General features: G+C 42.6%; 1 protein-coding gene across 2 annotated transcripts in view; it reads right to left on the bottom strand.

The window, feature by feature from the left end:
* LOC128706624 (RNA-splicing ligase RtcB homolog) overlaps positions 1-7,056 on the bottom strand; it is a 78,023-nt gene extending 70,967 nt beyond the window's left edge. The window contains exon 1 of one of the 2 annotated variants that reach the window (XM_070092252.1): positions 6,916-7,056. The gene's annotated coding sequence lies outside the window, so the exon portion shown is untranslated. Of the gene's footprint in view, positions 1-6,898 lie in introns of both variants that reach the window. The other variant, XM_070092254.1, reaches the window with a different exon arrangement.
* Between the last annotated feature and the right edge of the window lie 12,893 nt (positions 7,057-19,949).

The following is a 19,949-nucleotide window of genomic DNA, read 5'->3' as shown; positions in this document are numbered from 1 at the left end:
AGCTGAGCAAGTTACAGAGGTAATGAATTCACAATTTACAAAGGTAATGAACTCACAATTTACAAAGGTAATGAACTCCAGGTAGGTCTAGTCACAATCATGACAAGTTACAAAGGTATTTACAGATTACAGAGGTACGTAATGGGTCCGGGGACTGGGCTCCCAAAGTTGTGATGGCTGAACTAGGTACAAGGTAATGAACTCACAAGTTACAAAGGTAATGAACCCTGTAAGAATGGTTACTTACGTTTATACATGGCTACAATCATGAACAAATTATAGTGTAATGAGCAATTCACACTTCCACACCCGGTCACAACTGTAGTGAGTTATTGGTGCAAATATTGATTGTTGAGACACACACACACACACACATACAAATTCACACACACACACACACACACACACACACACACACACACACACACACACACACACACACACACACACACACACACACACACACACACACACACACACACACACACACACACACACACACACACAAACACACACACACACACACGAGGACCAGGCAGGACTTCAAAGAGACCTGGACAGACTGGACACCTGGTCCAGCAAATGGCTTCTCGAATTTAATCCTGCCAAATGCAAAGTCATGAAGATGGGGGAGGGGCACAGAAGACCACAGACAGAGTATAGGCTAGGTGGCCAAAGACTGCAAACCTCACTCAAGGAGAAAGATCTTGGGGTGAGTATAACACCGAGCATGTCTCCGGAAGCACACATCAATCAGATAACTGCTGCAGCATATGGGCGCCTGGCAAACCTGAGAACAGCATTCCGATACCTTAGTAAGGAATCATTCAAGACACTGTACACCGTGTATGTCAGGCCCATACTGGAGTATGCAGCACCTGTTTGGAACCCGCACTTGATAAAGCACGTCAAGAAACTAAAGAAAGTACAAAGGTTTGCGACAAGGTTAGTTCCAGAGCTAAGGGGAATGTCCTATGAAGAAAGATTAAGGGAAATCGGCCTGACGACACTGGAGGACAGGAGGGTCAGGGGAGACATGATAACGACATATAAAATACTGCGTGGAATAGACAAGGTGGACAAAGACAGGATGTTCCAGGGAGAGGACACAGAAACAAGAGGCCACAATTGGAAGTTGAAGACACAAATGAGTCAGAGAGATAGTAGGAAGTATTTCTTCAGTCATAGAGTTGTAAGGCAGTGGAATAGCCTAGAAAATGACGTAGTGGAGGCAGGAACCATACACAGTTTTAAGACGAGGTTTGATAAAGCTCATGGAGCGGGGAGAGAGAGGGCCTAGTAGCAACCGGTGAAGAGGCGGGGCCAGGAGCTAGGACTCGACCCCTGCAACCACAAATAGGTGAGTACAAATAGGTGAGTACACACACACACACACACACACACACACACACACACACACACACACACACACACACACACACACACACACACACACACACACACACACACACACACACACCAACACCCACACACACACACACACACACACACACCAACACACACCAACACCCACACACCAACACCCACACACCAACACCCACACACACACACGCACACCCACGCACACCCACGCACACCCACGCACACACACATGGTAATGCATTATTTACAGCTAGCAAAGTCAGGGTATTTCTCCAGAATGGTCTGCAATATACCACTGTGGATAAAGTACTTTGCCATTTCTTGAACATTTCTGAGCGAGTTGTTTCTAAATTCATTAATTTTATCACACTCCAGTACATAATGACGCAGGGTGTGATCATCTTACTATAATATGAACAATTTTAAACTTAAAAAAAAAAAAAAAAAAAAAAATATCCTCTCCTCCCTTTCCGTAGCTTCATTCATTAGGTACCTTTTAGCTCTTTTCCTGAACTTCGTCATGCTAGGACAGCCTCTGACATGTACCGGCAATCCATTCCACTCCTTTAGTGCTGTACACTAAAGGTTATTTGTGTACAATAAAGGTTATTTGTGTACAAAGTGTGGGTTATTTGTGTACAATAAAGTGTTGGCTAAAGGTAAAGGCACCCAGGCTTGTGCCTAGCAAGTTTACTTAGGTACATTTACACAGGTTTTGGGTGATTACAATTGTCATACAAAGTAACGTGTGTAAATTACCTAGGATAACCCAGAAAAACCAGCGAATGCAACTTATTTCTACTGGAGTAGCCTGGCACTGACCATCACCCCCAGGATGGTTTTACTCTGATATACCTTTGATGAGTTTCAAGAGTCTTCAACGCTTGTTCAACCTTTGGACAAAGACCTACTTCGACTAGTGGATGATACCACTATGATCCCGCCTCCGTCTGCTTCAAGTCACCTCACTACAGTATATAAGCCACGTCTACGGCCCTATGCTGTACATTCTACAAGATTGATGGACTGAACACATCGACTCCAGGCTGAGGGACTGATTACCTCATACTCCTCCTCTCCTTACGCCTTCCTCTTTGTATTGGACTGATGAAGCCACTGTGTGGCGAAACGTTTCCTGAATAAAGATTCCCATATGCTGCATAAGTGTCTCAATCTTCAACTTGTCGGTTTTTCAAACCATTCATCACAACTGCTCCTGGAGCCAGGCCATGGGTCATGCTCGTCTGGTGCTTGCCTGATCAACCAGACTGTTGCTGCTGGTGACCTAATGCCCCACATATCCATCATAGCCTGGTTGATCTGGCACCTGGTGAAGATACTTGTTCAGTTTCCTCTTGAAGACCTCTATAATTGTTCCAGTAGTGTTTCAGGTGTGTCTTTTGGTAAGAGGTTGAATAAACTGGGGCCACGAATTTGATTATGTACCTGGAGTATACCCATGTATTCTCTAGCAAACTATTATCATCTAGTATAAAATGATCTATAAGTGCCAGAGAAGTGCAATATGGTCACTTAGTTCTTAAGATACTGTACTACTGAAAAATATTCATGTCAAAGTTATTATTACATTACCTGGAGTTTACCTGGAGAGAGTTCCGGGGGTCAACGCCCCCGCGGCCCGGTCTGAGACCAGGCCTCCTGGTGGATCAGAGCCTGATCAACCAGGCTGTTGCTGCTGGCTGCACGCAAACCAACATACGAGCCACAGCCCGGCTGATCCGGAACTGACTTTAGGTGCTTGTCCAGTGCCAGCTTGAAGACTGCCAGGGGTCTGTTGGTAATCCCCCTTATGTGTGCTGGGAGGCAGTTGAACAGTCTCGGGCCCCTGACACTTATTGTATGGTCTCTTAACGTGCTAGTGACACCCCTGCTTTTCATTGGGGGGATGGTGCATCGTCTGCCAAGTCTTTTGCTTTCGTAATGAGTGATTTTCGTGTGCAAGTTCGGTACTAGTCCCTCTAGGATTTTCCAGGTGTATATAATCATGTATCTCTCCCTCCTGCGTTCCAGGGAATACAGGTTTAGGAACCTCAAGCGCTCCCAATAATTGAGGTGTTTTATCTCCGTTATGCGCGCCGTGAAAGTTCTCTGTACATTTTCTAGGTCGGCAATTTCACCTGCCTTGAAAGGTGCTGTTAGTGTGCAGCAATATTCCAGCCTAGATAGAACAAGTGACCTGAAGAGTGTCATCATGGGCTTGGCCTCCCTAGTTTTGAAGGTTCTCATTATCCATCCTGTCATTTTTCTAGCAGATGCGATTGATACAATGTTATGGTCCTTGAAGGTGAGATCCTCCGACATGATCACTCCCAGGTCTTTGACGTTGGTGTTTCGCTCTATTTTGTGGCCAGAATTTGTTTTGTACTCTGATGAAGATTTAATTTCCTCATGTTTACCATATCTGAGTAATTGAAATTTCTCATCGTTGAACTTCATATTGTTTTCTGCAGCCCACTGAAAGATTTGGTTGATGTCTGCCTGGAGCTTTGCAGTGTCTGCAATGGAAGACACTGTCATGCAGATTCGGGTGTCATCTGCAAAGGAAGACACGGTGCTGTGGCTGACATCCTTGTCTATGTCGGATATAAGGATGAGGAACAAGATGGGAGCGAGTACTGTGCCTTGTGGAACAGAGCTTTTCACCGTAGCTGCCTCGGACTTTACTCTGTTGACGACTACTCTCTGTGTTCTGTTAGTGAGGAAATTATAGATCCATCGACCGACTTTTCCTGTTATTCCTTTAGCACGCATTTTGTGCGCTATTATGCCATGGTCACACTTGTCGAAGGCTTTTGCAAAGTCTGTATATATTACATCTGCATTCTTTTTGTCTTCTAGTGCATTTAGGACCTTGTCGTAGTGGTCCAATAGTTGAGACAGACAGGAGCGACCTGTTCTAAACCCATGTTGCCCTGGGTTGTGTAACTGATGGGTTTCTAGATGCGTGGTGATCTTGCTTCTTAGGACCCTTTCAAAGATTTTTATGATATGGGATGTTAGTGCTATTGGTCTGTAGTTCTTTGCTGTTGCTTTACTGCCCCCTTTGTGGAGTGGGGCTATGTCTGTTGTTTTTAGTAACTGTGGGACGACCCCCGTGTCCATGCTCCCTCTCCATAGGATGGAAAAGGCTCGTGATAGGGGCTTCTTGCAGTTCTTGATGAACACAGAGTTCCATGAGTCTGGCCCTGGGGCAGAGTGCATGGGCATGTCATTTATCGCCTGTTCGAAGTCATTTGGTGTCAGGATAACATCGGATAGGCTTGTGTTAATCAAATTTTGTGGCTCTCTCATAAAAAATTCATTTTGATCTTCGACTCTCAGTCTGGTTAGCGGCTTGCTAAAAACTGAGTCATATTGGGACTTGAGTAGCTCACTCATTTCCTTGCTGTCATCTGTGTAGGACCCATCTTGTTTAAGTAGGGGCCCAATACTGGACGTTGTTCTCGATTTTGATTTGGCATAGGAGAAGAAATACTTTGGGTTTCTTTCGATTTCATTTATGGCTTTTAGTTCTTCCCGCGATTCCTGACTCCTAAAGGATTCTTTTAGCTTAAGTTCGATGCTTGCTATTTCTCTGACCAGTGTCTCCCTACGCATTTCAGATATATTGACCTCTTTTAGCCGCTCTGTTATTCTTTTCCGTCGCCTGTAAAGGGAGCGCCTGTCTCTTTCTGTTTTACATCTACTCCTCCTTTTTCTTAGAGGAATAAGCCTTGTGCATACATCGAGTGCCACCGAGTTAATCTGTTCTAGGCATAAGTTGGGGTCTGTGTTGCTTAGTATATCTTCCCAGCTTATATCGGTTAGGACTTGGTTTACTTGGTCCCACTTTATGTTTTTGTTATTGAAGTTGAATTTGGTGAATGCTCCCTCGTGACTAATCTCATTATGTCGGTCTGGGGCTCCGCGCATACATGACTGAACCTCAATTATGTTGTGATCTGAGTATATTGTTTTTGATATGGTGATATTTCTTATCAGATCATCATTGTTAGTGAAGATGAGGTCTAGTGTATTCTCCAGTCTAGTAGGCTCTATTATTTGCTGGTTTAAATTGAATTTTGGGCAGAGATTTAAAAGCTCGCGTGAGTGTGAGTTTTCATCAGAGCTGCCTCCTGGTGTTATTACTGCAACAATATTATTTGCTATATTCCTCCATTTTAGGTGCCTTAAGTTGAAATCCCCCAGGAGCAAGATGTTGGGTGCAGGAGCTGGAAGGTTTTCCAGACAGTGGTCAATTTTTAACAGCTGTTCCTGGAACTGCTGGGATGTTGCATCCGGAGGCTTGTAGACTATCACAATGACTAGGTTTTGGTTCTCGACCTTTACTGCTAAAACTTCCACTACATCATTTGAGGCATTTAGCAGTTCTGTGCAAACAAGTGACTCTGCAATGTACAGGCCAACCCCCCCCTTTTGCCTGTTCACTCTGTCACATCTGTATAAGACATGTGCAACAACTGGCTATCTTTACGGCTCAAACTTTTAGATGGTACAGCAGGCTTCTTCAGTCTAACAGATAAATATAAAATTTGAGAGAAAGTAGACATGAATCTGATTAGTCCCTCAGCCTTGGGAGGTGCAGATGAGTCCCTAAAGGGGCTGACCAGCACTTAAGATTATTTAGGTATAAACAAATACAGTTACATAGATTATCATACATAGCAGCATATGTGTAGAGAACCTGGGATAACCCAAAAAAGTCAGTGACTTGTTTCCACTGAGGTCCTTTAGGCTCAGGGACTAATGAGATGTAATTTTGAGGGGGTCAGTCCCCGAACAAACTGACCACCTCAAAATTACATCTAATATTATCTATGGCTTTATATTCGTCTATATTTAAGTGAAGAAGTCTACTATGCAGGCGAGAAATATCGGCAGTAAAGATACCAGTATTTCACCTGTTATGTTCAACAGCTGCCAGTATTGTATATTAACAATAACATAAAATTTATGTTAATGGCGTTAAATTGTGGGTCATACAGAACTTGGGGGTAAAAATAGTGAAGTTTGATGCGAGGAAGGAGAGAACAACTGGTTACAGAGATGGTGGAGTATCCTGGAGGTTCCTTCCCTCCTGCAGGAACGGTCACTCACCCTCACAATCAACCAATTTTTCTTTCTCCAATAATGTCACTATATAAGCTTTTATCCTGCTTAAGCTTACTTCACCCACGACTGCGACAGCTGCATCAATGTAAGCTTAATAGCAACATAAACATCTGGTATATGAGCAAGACTTGTATGTACCTAACATTGTGACACATTACTACTGGTATTATTAAATATATTTGGAATATTTAAGAGGTCGTGGTTATACAGCAGTGGGTGGGGAAGAGGCAGGCATGGTGATACTCTCCAAGAAACGAGGAAAATACTGTAATCCCTTGGATCAAGAGCCCCTCACCGGCGTCAAGGAACTTATTACTAGTCAAGCGGCGATATTTAACAAGTGTCTACTTACCAGTCAATACTTAATTAGGTTTAGACTTACAGTAGCAGTACTAGTACCTGTGAATGTCACTGTAGTGGGAGAGTGTTGCAGGGAGACACTGTGAGTGTTACAGAGACACTGCGAGTGTTACAGAGACACTGAGTGTCACTGTTGTGGGGCAGTGATGGCCGCTCCTCCCTCACATGAACCTCGCTACCCGCACACGTCTTTTATAGTATTTAGAGCGAAGTGCTAAACACACAGGGGTCATACAGCGTCTCGGAGAACTGGAAGCTGTCAAGTTCAATCCAAGGAAGGTTAGTGTAGGTCCAATTCCTTGCATCAAGAGCCTCCTCACCGGTATCAAGGAACCTCGCTTGCGGGACGCACTTATGCTTGTTACACTTAGTCTTACACGTTGATTTGCAAAAAAAAAAAATGCTATAGATATAAGTAATAAAACAGTGTAAGCATAATGTAGATGCAGTAGAGAGGTAAATATGAGGTGACCAGTCTTACAGCCTTGATAAATCAAGGATCCCAATGGTATCCTGTGGCCTGGTAGGTAACACTCGCCTCACACACAAAGTATCCATGGTTCAATCTCCGGCCAGGTGGAAACATTAAGCTTGTTTTCTTATATCTATTGTCCCCATTCAGTTCGCCATATCCAGTTGCATGATGGGCCTCATCTAGAATATATAACCAGATACTGGTATCTAGGCTTCGACGTCCTGCTACTTGGACCTGTTGTAACGAGACTGTCACCAATACAAAGAAAGGCTGACGGCACTTCTGTGGCAGGTTTTCATCCCAGGTATGGTGCTAATGTTAAAGTTGTGAAAATTATGTATCTTGCTTATATTAGATTATTGGTGGATTATGCTGAGCCACTACTTTCTCTCGTGTCTGACTGGAAGGGCTGGAAAAACTGCAAAACGAAGCAATATGAAAAGCAATATAGACAGGGCTTAATACACAAAGATATTCTTAAACACTATTCATCAGTCCTCACCAAAGTAATAAAGAAAGCCAAACAACTATACTACTCCAGTAGATTCACTGACACAAGAGGAGATATAAAAAAGACCTGGAAAACACTCTCTCAGATTCTAGGGACCCACAAACTGAAAAAAAACAAGAATATTGTCCTAACTAAACCTAATGAAACACCACTGCAACCCACCGACACAGCTAACAAGATAAACGACTTCTCAACCATAGGTTCTACTCTCGCCAATAAAATCCCACGTACCAATGCCCATGCCGGGGACTACCTAGATGGGAATTTCCTAAATTCCTTCTATCTTGCTCCAACTGAGCCCACGGAAGTCACCGAGATTATAAAGTCACTTAAAAATAACTCAGGGAATCTGTCTCATGTCCCACCATTATTGTACAAGAGAGTGGCCCATGTCCTCTCGCATAATATCTCATTGCTTTTTAACAAGTCACTAGAAGCTGGAGTTTACCTGGAGAGAGTTCCGGGGGTCAACGCCCCCGCGGCCCGGTCTGTGACCAGGCCTCCTGGTGGATCAGAGCCTGATCAACCAGGCTGTTGCTGCTGGCTGCACGCAAACCAACGTACGAGCCACAGCCCGGCTGATCCGGAACTGACTTTAGGTGCTTGTCCAGTGCCAGCTTGAAGACTGCCAGGGGTCTGTTGGTAATCCCCCTTATGTGTGCTGGGAGGCAGTTGAACAGTCTTGGGCCCCTGACACTTATTGTATGGTCTCTTAACGTGCTAGTGACACCCCTGCTTTTCATTGGGGGGATGGTGCATCGTCTGCCAAGTCTTTTGCTTTCGTAGTGAGTGATTTTCGTGTGCAAGTTCGGTACTAGTCCCTCTAGGATTTTCCAGGTGTATATAATCATGTATCTCTCCCTCCTGCGTTCCAGGGAATACAGGTTTAGGAACCTCAAGCGCTCCCAATAATTGAGGTGTTTTATCTCCGTTATGCGCGCCGTGAAAGTTCTCTGTACATTTTCTAGGTCGGCAATTTCACCTGCCTTGAAAGGTGCTGTTAGTGTGCAGCAATATTCCAGCCTAGATAGAACAAGTGACCTGAAGAGTGTCATCATGGGCTTGGCCTCCCTAGTTTTGAAGGTTCTCATTATCCATCCTGTCATTTTTCTAGCAGATGCGATTGATACAATGTTATGGTCCTTGAAGGTGAGATCCTCCGACATGATCACTCCCAGGTCTTTGACGTTGGTGTTTCGCTCTATTTTGTGGCCAGAATTTGTTTTGTACTCTGATGAAGATTTAATTTCCTCATGTTTACCATATCTGAGTAATTGAAATTTCTCATCGTTGAACTTCATATTGTTTTCTGCAGCCCACTGAAAGATTTGGCTGATGTCCGCCTGGAGCTTTGCAGTGTCACAAATGGAAGACACTGTCATGCAGATTCGGGTGTCGTCTGCAAAGGAAGACACGGTGCTGTGGCTGACATCCTTGTCTATGTCGGATATGAGGATGAGGAACAAGATGGGAGCGAGTTCTGTGCCTTGTGGAACAGAGCTTTTCACCGTAGCTGCCTCGGACTTTACTCTGTTGACGACTACTCTCTGTGTTCTGTTAGTGAGGAAATTATAGATCCATCGACCGACTTTTCCTGTTATTCCTTTAGCACGCATTTTGTGCGCTATTACGCCATGGTCACACTTGTCGAAGGCTTTTGCAAAGTCTGTATATATTACATCTGCATTCTTTTTGTCTTCTAGTGCATTTAGGACCTTGTCGTAGTGATCCAATAGTTGAGACAGACAGGAGCGACCTGTTCTAAACCCATGTTGCCCTGGGTTGTGTAACTGATGGGTTTCTAGATGGGTGGTGATCTTGCTTCTTAGGACCCTTTCAAAGATTTTTATGATATGGGATGTTAGTGCTATTGGTCTGTAGTTCTTTGCTGTTGCTTTACTGCCCCCTTTGTGGAGTGGGGCTATGTCTGTTGTTTTTAGTAACTGTGGGACGACCCCCGTGTCCATGCTCCCTCTCCATAGGATGGAAAAGGCTCGTGATAGAGGCTTCTTGCAGTTCTTGATGAACACAGAGTTCCATGAGTCTGGCCCTGGGGCAGAGTGCATGGGCATGTCATTTATCGCCTGTTCGAAGTCATTTGGCGTCAGGATAACATCGGATAGGCTTGTGTTAATCAAATTTTGTGGCTCTCTCATAAAAAATTCATTTTGATCTTCGACTCTCAGTCTGGTTAGCGGCTTGCTAAAAACTGAGTCATATTGGGACTTGAGTAGCTCACTCATTTCCTTGCTGTCATCTGTGTAGGACCCATCTTGTTTAAGTAGGGGCCCAATACTGGACGTTGTTCTCGATTTTGATTTGGCATAGGAGAAGAAATACTTTGGGTTTCTTTCGATTTCATTTATGGCTTTTAGTTCTTCCCGCGATTCCTGACTCCTAAAGGATTCTTTTAGCTTAAGTTCGATGCTTGCTATTTCTCTGACCAGTGTCTCCCTACGCATTTCAGATATATTGACCTCTTTTACGCCTGTCTCTTTCTGTTTTACATCTACTCCTCCTTTTTCTTAGAGGAATAAGCCTTGTGCATACATCGAGTGCCACCGAGTTAATCTGTTCTAGGCATAAGTTGGGGTCTGTGTTGGTTAGTATATCTTCCCAGCTTATATCGGTTAGGACTTGGTTTACTTGGTCCCACTTTATGTTTTTGTTATTGACGTTGAATTTGGTGAATGCTCCCTCGTGACTAATCTCATTATGTCGGTCTGGGGCTCCGCGCATACATGACTGAACCTCAATTATGTTGTGATCTGAGTATATTGTTTTTGATATGGTGACATTTCTTATCAGATCATCATTGTTAGTGAAGATGAGGTCTAGTGTATTCTCCAGTCTAGTAGGCTCTATTATTTGCTGGTTTAAATTGAATTTTGTGCAGAGATTTAAAAGCTCGCGTGAGTGTGAGTTTTCATCAGAGCTGCCTCCTGGTGTTATTACTGCAACAATATTATTTGCTATATTCCTCCATTTTAGGTGCCTTAAGTTGAAATCCCCCTGGAGCAAGATGTTGGGTGCAGGAGCTGGAAGGTTTTCCAGACAGTGGTCAATTTTTAACAGCTGTTCCTGGAATTGCTGGGATGTTGCATCCGGAGGCTTGTAGACTACCACAATGACTAGGTTTTGGTTCTCGACCTTTACTGCTAAAACTTCCACTACATCATTTGAGGCATTTAGCAGTTCTGTGCAAACAAGTGACTCTGCAATGTACAGGCCAACCCCCCCCCCCCTTTTGCCTGTTCACTCTGTCACATCTGTATAGGTTGTAACCTGGGATCCATATTTCGTTGTCCAAGTGATCCTTTATGTGGGTCTCAGTGAAAGCCGCGAACATTGCCTTTGCCTCTGCAAGCAGTCCACGGATGAAAGGTATTTTGTTGTTTGTTGCTGGCTTTAGACCCTGTATATTTGCAAAGAAGAATGTTATCGGACTGGTGGTATTGTTGGTACTGGGGGGGGGGGATTTTTTTTCCGGCATAGCACCTTCCCGAAACTACTCAAGACGGCAAGGGTTACACCAATACATAAAGGTGGTGACCCTACAGATTTAAACAACTATAGGCCAATATCAAACTTACCATTGCTATCCAAAATCTTTGAGAAACTCGTGCACAGGAGACTATATTCATTTATAACGGCACAAAACATACTCAACCCCTGCCAATTTGGATTCAGGAAAAATAAAAGCACTAACGATGCAATCATAAAAATGCTAGATCTGCTTTACACAGCATTGGAAAATAAGGAATATCCACTAGGAATTTTTATTGACCTAAGAAAAGCTTTTGACACAGTAGACCACGGCATCCTACTCCACAAACTTGACCATTATGGTATAAGAGGCCATGCGCTTGCATATTTCAAATCTTACCTTACTAATAGGTATCAGTATGTCACCATTAAAGACACAGCATCAACAACACAGCCCCTTGATACTGGAGTTCCGCAGGGAAGTGTCCTTGGTCCCCTGCTCTTCCTCATACACATCAATGATCTTCCAAACGTATCTCGACACCTGAACCCCATTCTCTTTGCTGACGACACGACTTATGTCATCTCTCACCCTAATCTTGCAACCCTCAACACCATTGTTAATGAGGAGCTGGCTGGAGGCCTGGTGGCTAAAGCTCCCGCTTCACACACGGAGGGCCTGGGTTCGATTCCCGGCGGGTGGAAACATTTCGACACGTTTCCTTACACCTGTTGTCCTGTTCACCTAGCAGCAAATAGGTACCTGGGTGTTAGTCGACTGGTGTGGGTCGCATCCTGGGGGACAAGATTAAGGACCCCAATGGAAATAAGTTAGACAGTCCTCGATGACGCACTGACTTTCTTGGGTTATCCTGGGTGGCTAACCCTCCGGGGTTAAAAATCCGAACGAAATCTCTTAATCTTGGATGACAGCCAATAAACTTACGCTTAACGTTGACAAAACCTACTACATTATGTTTCGTAGCAGAGCAGGAGATGCGCAAATTAACATTAAGATCGACAACACTCTAATTACCAGGCATAATGAGGGCAAATTCCTAGGCCTATACCTCGACAACAACCTGAACTTCAGCACCCATATCCAACACATAACCAAAAAAAGTATCCAAAACGGTTGGGATCCTCTCCAAGATACGATACTACGTGCCGCAAACTGCCCTTCTGACACTATACCATTCACTTATATATCCATACCTCACCTATGCTATCTGTGCTTGGGGTTCAACTGGAGCAACACACCTAAAGCCAATAATAACCCAACAAAAAGCCGCAGTAAGAATAATCACTAAATCCCATCCCTGGCAACACACCCCCCCACTCTTCATAGATCTAAACTTACTCCCTGTTCAGTACATCCACACTTACTACTGTGCAATCTACATCTACAGGACCTTAAATTCCAATATTAACCTTGACCTAAAACGCTTTCTTGATAGTTGTGACAGAACCCACAGGCACAACACCAGACAAACATCTCTATGACATTCCCCGTGTCCGACTAAACCTTTACAAAAATTCAATGTATGTCAAAGGCCCTAAAATCTGGAACACCCTACCTGAAAATTCCAAAACTGCAGACACATTCATCACCTTCAAAACTACCATCAGAAAACATCTTATCTCCCTGATACACCCTGTCAACTAATAATACGAATACCACCTGGTGGTTCACACTTACACTCAATCACCCATTTGACCATAAACAGAAATATCAATCTCAATCTCAAAATAATGAATCTTAACTAGTCAAAAGTTGGCCTGTGATACTCCAATACTGAAACTATGTATAGTGCCAAAACAAAAGCATTCACATTGCTAAACTCACAACTAGTATTTAGTCACTTAGCCATAATACCAACTTATCTCATAATTTTGTAACATTTTAAACCTAAGATTTAATATATGTCTGCCCGAAATGCCTAGCCATGCTAGGCGTTCTAGTGGTAAGAACATAAGAACATAAGAACGAAGGAACACTGCAGAAGGCCTACTGGCCCATGCGAGGCAGGTCCAAGTCCCTACCGGCTTAAGCCAATGCACCCAACCTAGTCAGGTCAGGTCACATTGACTTAAGGGAGGAACACGGCAACCGACCTGTTAGCACAAGCTATCAGGTCCAACTCACACCCACCCACATCTACTCATGTATTTATCCAACCTATTTTTAAAGCTACACAACGTTCTGGCCTCTATAACGGTACTTGGGAGTTTGTTCCACTCATCCACAACTCTATTACCAAACCAGTACTTTCCTATATCCCTCCTGAATCTGAATTTTTCCAACTTAAAACCATTGCTGCGAGTCCTGTCTAGGCTAGATATTTTCAGCACACTATTTACATCCCCTTTATTTATTCCTGTCTTCCACTTATAAACCTCAATCATATCCCCCCTAATTCTACGTCTTTCTAGAGAGTGCAGTTTCAGGGCCCTTAGTCTATCCTCATAGGGAAGGTTTCTGATACATGGGATCATCTTTGTCATCCTCCTTTGTACATTTTCCAGAGAATTTATATCCATTCTGTAATACGGTGACCAAAACTGTGCAGCATAATCTAAATGAGGCCTAACCAAGGATGTATAGAGTTGAAGAACAACCTGAGGACTCCTATTATTTATGCTTCTTGATATGAAGCCAAGGATTCTATTAGCTTTATTGCGAACACTTATGCACTGTTGTCTTGGTTTCAGATTACTGCTAACCAGAACTCCTAAATCCTTTTCGCAATCCGTAATATTAAGATCTACATTATTTAGTTTATATGTGGCATGGTTATTGTCCTGTCCAACATTTAGAACTTTGCATTTGTCTATATTAAACTGCATCTGCCACTTCTCCGACCACTGCATCAGTCTATTCAAATCTTCCTGGAGTGCTCGAATGTCCTCGTCAGAATGAATTCGACGGCCTATTTTGGTGTCATCGGCAAACTTGCCGATGTCGCTCTTTATGCCCTCATCTATGTCGTTTATGTAGATTGTGAACAGCAGGGGGCCCAACACTGACCCCTGTGGAACACCGCTCGTGACGCTTCCCCACTCTGATTTCTCCCCATTTATGCAAACTCTCTGCTGCCTATTTGTCAACCATGCCTCTATCCAGGAAAAAATTTCTCCTCCTATTCCATGTGCTTTAATTTTCCTCAATAGTCTCTGATGTGGGACCCTGTCAAAAGCCTTACTGAAGTCCATATACACAATATCATATTCATTACCATGATCTACCTCCTCAAATACCTTAGTGAAAAAAGTTAATAAATTCGTAAGGCAGGAACGCCCCTTTGTAAAACCATGCTGAGATTCGTTGATTAATTTATGCTTTTCAAGGTGGCTACGAACTGCCTCGGCAATTATTGATTCCATAAATTTTCCCACTATGGAGGTTAGGCTTATTGGTCTATAGTTCGAAGCTAAGGACCTGTCACCTGTTTTGAAAATAGGTATCACATTTGCCATTTTCCACTTATCTGGCACCATGCCAGTTTGTAGTGATATGTTGAAAAGATTAGCCAAAGGTGTGCTAAGCTCCTCTTTACATTCCTTTAGAACCCTTGCATACAGTTCATCAGGGCCTGGGGATTTGTTAGGTTTTAATTTATCTATTTGCCTAAGGACCATGTCACTTGTGACCCTAATAGTGCACAGTTTATTATCGTCCTGTTCTACATAATTTATCATTACTGGAATATCGCTGGTATCCTCCTGTGTAAAAACTGAGAGGAAGTATGTGTTAAAAATTCTACACATTTCCTTATCACTGTCAGTGAGCTGACCCGAGGAACTTTTGAGTGGGCCTATCTTGTCCCTGATCTTACTTCTGTATACCTGAAAGAATCCTTTTGGGTTAGTCTTCGATTCTCTTGCAACTTTAACCTCATAATCTCTATTTGCTTTTCTAATTCCCTTTTTTATTTCTCTCTTTAACTGAATATATCGATTTCTTAATTGCCCCTCTCCTCTTTTGATTTGCCTATATATGCCTCTCTTTTGACCAATCAGATATTTTAATCTATTGTTCATCCATTTAGGATCATTTTTGTTTGATCTGATTTCCCTATTTGGAACATAATTTGACTGAGCAGCTAGAACTATGCCCTGGAAAGCATCATATCGGCAACCATCACCACCTACCTGACCCCTAGTCAGGTCATTCCAGTTCAGCCCACCTAAGTAATTTTTCAGTCCTATGAAATCAGCCAAGCGAAAGTCAGGGACGGAGACTTGATTGCCATTATTAGGGGAATTCCATGATATGTTAAAACTGAGTGATTTGTGATCACTCTCCCCAAGCTCATCATTAACCTCAAGATTATTAATTAGTGTTTCCCTACTGGCAAGAACCAAGTCAAGGAGGTTATTTCCCCTAGTTGGCTCTGTCACAAACTGTTTTAAAAAACAATCCTGGATCGTATCAAGAAAGTCACCCGACTCTAAATTTCCTGTCAAATTGCTCCAGTCAATCTGTCTATAGTTGAAATCTCCCATTAGCACAACATTTTCGTATGTAGATGCCTTACGAATTTCGTCCCATAGAAGTTTACTGCACTCCCTATCAAGATTTGGGGCCCTGTAAATCACACCCAAAATTAGTTTTTCTCGGCCCTCGAGAAGCTGTAACCAAACAGATTCAGTGGCTGACGCTTCTAATTTAATATCTTGTCTAACACAACAATTTAAATTGTCTCTGACATACATCGCTACTCCACCACCTTTCCTGTTGACCCTGTCAGTGTGGAATAATTTATAGCCTTGTATGTGACATTCAGAGGGCATCTCTCTATCTTTCAGATTGAGCCAGGTCTCTGTTATAGCAATAATATCTATGTTTCCTGCACTTGCAATTAATCTTAGCTCATCTATCTTATTTCTAACACTCCTGCTATTAGTATAGTAAACCTTAAGGGAGCTAGTCCCTTGCTGCCCTCTGCTGTCCCCCTTTGTTTGCTGACCTGTTCTATTGTCTTTATTTATAACTTCATGCTGAATGCCTTTTATACATTTACTGTTTCCAACCCTAGTGTTGCAACCTGCTTGTTTCCCACACACACCCATACCTCTATCTTCCATCAGTTTAAAATCATAGGCATTTCACCAATGGCCTTCTCAATCGAGTCTGCAAGTGCTACCACCCCTGCCCCAGAGAGATGAACCCCATCCCTTGCATACATATCATGTTTGCCATAAAAGTTGTTCCAGTTGTCAATGAATGGGATTGCAAGTTCCTTGCAGTATCTGTCTAGCCAGCAATTTACACCAATTGCCCTAGACAACCATTCATTTCCTACTCCCCTTCTAGGCAAGATGCTACATATGATTGGGATCCCTCCCTGTAATTATTATTTTACTACATGTAAACCACACAATAACCAAATTCGGTAAACTCAGCATTGTAATACTTATAGAGAATAAAGTTTGAATTTTGAATTTTGAATGAGGATCATTCTAGGATGCCCTCGTACTGCCAAAATTTTAAATATGCGGGAAGAACTTGATATTCCAAGCATCAGAGATCGTGTTACTGAAATATCCTTGATGGGGATTCACAGGTAAGGACCCACCAGGGGTGAGGAGGAAGTGGGGATAGGTAAAGAAGAATCGGGGGAGAGGAAACACTAGAGATAAGGGTAAAGAAATATCCTCATACGGGTCAATATACTCAGGCAATCCCATACAAACTCCTGCACAAAAGCCCTCCAAACTTTCCTCAGCACTGGTGAACATCCCTCCAGATCCACCATGAGGCCTGGTCACAGACCGGGCCGCGGGGGCGTTGACCCCCGGAACTCTCCAGGTATGGATAGAAAAAACTGGAGCCGACCTCCGCATGAACCAGATATAAGATCTATGTCACGTGAGGCAAAGTGGCACTTCTCCGCTTCATGGAATATTTCCCCATTCCAAACTAGCTATGTGAATTATTATTATTATTACGTGAGCAAATTACCTGCATTAGGTTTACAGGGTATTATCTGAATTATTACCTGCAAGTAATGTGGGTGAGATAAGTGGGACTTTAGTCACAGTACGTCGCTGGACTGTAATCCCTCGGTGCTCACTCCCTACCACTCTCACAAAAAGCTAGACATGACATTAAATTAATAATTACAATATTAAAACCAGCTACTCCGGTAAATTAAAGTTGTGGACTGTATATGATTAGTCTTGCTGAGTACACAAAAGAAATTCGTGCTACTACTTACTTGTTAATTACTGTAGATGAGTCACACCACCTGCCTGACACCTAGACCCTACACTGGCCAGTTAGAGATCTAAATACAAGGACTAATGGCACACTTCCCTGTGAGTGAAGGTCGTATCCCTTATCTTCCGCATTCACACGTAATCCTTGAGGTCCCGCAAATTCCCTGTCCCAATTCTTCAGCAGTGGACGTTAATACGGGTCCCTATTACAAATTCAGCCGGAAAACCCCAATTTGGCCAAAAGACGTGGGATTATTAGTTGAATTACCTACGATAACCAGTGCCCACAAATTACAAATGTGTCCAAATAGCATCACATTTTAATGCGCAGTTATTATATTATTAATTTTTACGTTCTACATTTAGGAAATTGTGTAAAAAAAATCCTCAGAACAAGTGGATCATGGGCAGATACCCAGATGCTGACCTGATAGAGAGCCAGTTGACAGTGGGGGTACAGGGCATTCTTAGTCAGTGGAATATTCTCTACATTATGATTTCGCTGGCAGAACAACTGCTTCCTTTGATGATTCACCAAACTCATACCTCCTCCATAAACCTGAATAATTAAATAATAAAGGAACTTAAAAATTGATTATAATCAAGATAGATAATTATCTATCTACAGGTCAATGAAAGGCTGGAAAGAACCCGTAGCTTCAATGACATCATCAGGGTACTTCTGCAAGGCTTCGAAACAAAGACCTGTGAGCGGCCTCTCAGGCCAGAGTTGAATCACAGCCAGTATACCTGGAGGGTGTTCCGGGGGTCAACGTCCCCGCGGCCCGGTCCATGGTCAGACCTCGCGGTGGATCAGAGCCTGATCAACCAGGCTGTTACTGTTGGCAGCATGTAAACCAACGTACGAACCACAGCCAGGCTGGTCAGTACTGACTTTAGGTGCCTGTCCAGTTCTCTCTTGAAGACAGCCAAGGGTATACTGGTAATATCCCCTTGCGTATGCTGGGAGGCAGTTAAACTGCCTCCAAAGAGAAGAAAGGTACTAGATATTTTTCTATTTAAAGTTTCAGTAATGCCTGATGTTCAGTGTTTTTATGCCTCCCAGTGTCATAGATGACAGGAGAGGAAAATGATAGGTAAGGATGTTCACGATATCAGGGTGGGAGTTCCTAACCAAAATGTTGGAAAGACTTGTCGTTAGAGCTTGAAGACTGTGCAACACCAGTCGTGTGCCTGCTTCCTATTCTAAAATCTTCGAAAAAAAAATAATTCATTAGTGAGTATACTCTTTCCTAGTGTCCCACAATACTCAACCTCTGCCAGTTTGGCTTCACGCCAAGAAAGAAGAAAGAGTACGAATAATAAATCGGACCTGGGTCCAAGAGAACATGTAGTCCAGGATGAATTACAACTGGATATGCTGAATATTGAAGACAGAGTAAAACAACTGAAGTTAAATCAAGTTTATAAAATTGCTTATAAACAGCATCCAGAATATTTTGCGGATAATTTTGTCAAGGTTGGGAACCAAAGCAACCATAATACTAGGGGGAGAGCTGTATAGCCCTTGTGGCTTAGCGCTTCTTTTTGATTATAATAATAATAATACTACGGGGAGAGAGCACAACTTTGTAGTAGCCACAGTCAGTGGCCAGGCTTCAAACACCTTTTATTGTACAGCAATAAAGGAATGGAACAGACTGCCTGCACATGTCAAAGCCAGTCATAACATGAACCAGTTCAAGAAGAGTGCCAAAAGGTGTCTGATGAATGTAGCTACAGAAAGGGAGGAGAATGAGTTTTTATTTTTTTTTGCTAACACACATGTAAATATAAATAATTAGTTTTACCTTATTCATAGTATATCTCCTTTACAATATAATAATAAGACAATATCTCCTTCATATTATAATAATAAGGTATTAAAAGGACCCCAATGGAAATAAGTCACTTGGTCTGACTTTTTTGGGTTATCCCAGGTTCTCTACACATATGCTGCTGTATGATAATCTATGTAACTGTGTTTGTATATACCTTAATAAACTTACTTATGAAGCTCTTAAAAATAATAAATATCCAATGGGCCTCTTCATAGACCTTACGTAAGTTTGCGATACAGTTGACCTCAACATCCTCCATCTTTAACTAGAACATCATGGTGTCAGGTCGTGTTCTTGCATACTTAAAGTCCTACCTTAATGAGACATCAATATGTCACCATCAAGGACATAACCTCGATAAGGATTCCAATGGAAATAAGTCACTGATTTTTTTGGGGCTATCCTTGATAATTTACACTATGTATGATAATTATACTTATGTGTACCTGTACGTAAATCAAATTATTACACTATGTATGATAATTGTACTTATGTGTACCTGTATGTAAATAAAATTACTAACTTTACCTATCATCAT

The sequence above is a fragment of the Cherax quadricarinatus genome, chromosome 3 (genome assembly GCF_038502225.1).
Source record: "Cherax quadricarinatus isolate ZL_2023a chromosome 3, ASM3850222v1, whole genome shotgun sequence".
NCBI lineage: Eukaryota > Metazoa > Arthropoda > Malacostraca > Decapoda > Parastacidae > Cherax > Cherax quadricarinatus.
The sequence above is the reverse complement of the archived record's forward strand: the minus strand, read 5'-3'. Positions and strand labels throughout refer to the sequence as shown.